The sequence below is a fragment of the Fomitiporia mediterranea genome, assembly GCF_000271605.1.
Source record: "Fomitiporia mediterranea MF3/22 unplaced genomic scaffold FOMMEscaffold_1, whole genome shotgun sequence".
Taxonomy (NCBI): Eukaryota; Fungi; Basidiomycota; class Agaricomycetes; order Hymenochaetales; family Hymenochaetaceae; genus Fomitiporia; species Fomitiporia mediterranea.
In genome coordinates this window covers 6,545,276-6,545,531 of record NW_006760386.1, presented here as the reverse complement: position 1 = coordinate 6,545,531, position 256 = coordinate 6,545,276, and positions in this window count along the sequence as shown.

Genomic DNA, 256 nt, shown 5'->3' with positions numbered 1-256 from the left:
GATTATAATAGTCATAAAAGTAATACATTGTACTTGTAAGTTAATTACAATACTTCTAGTAAGATAATATGCAATTATATATATTAATATTGATAACAATCACTCTGTCAGACTTATAAAATAATTTGGTTTTACTTTTAAACAATATATCGAAGTGATTACATAATCGAGTACTGAAGATCGAGCACATATAATGATGCACTTGCTCTCGTCACTCCTTTTCCTCCTACCTCACCATCTCCCAACCCTCTTCCCC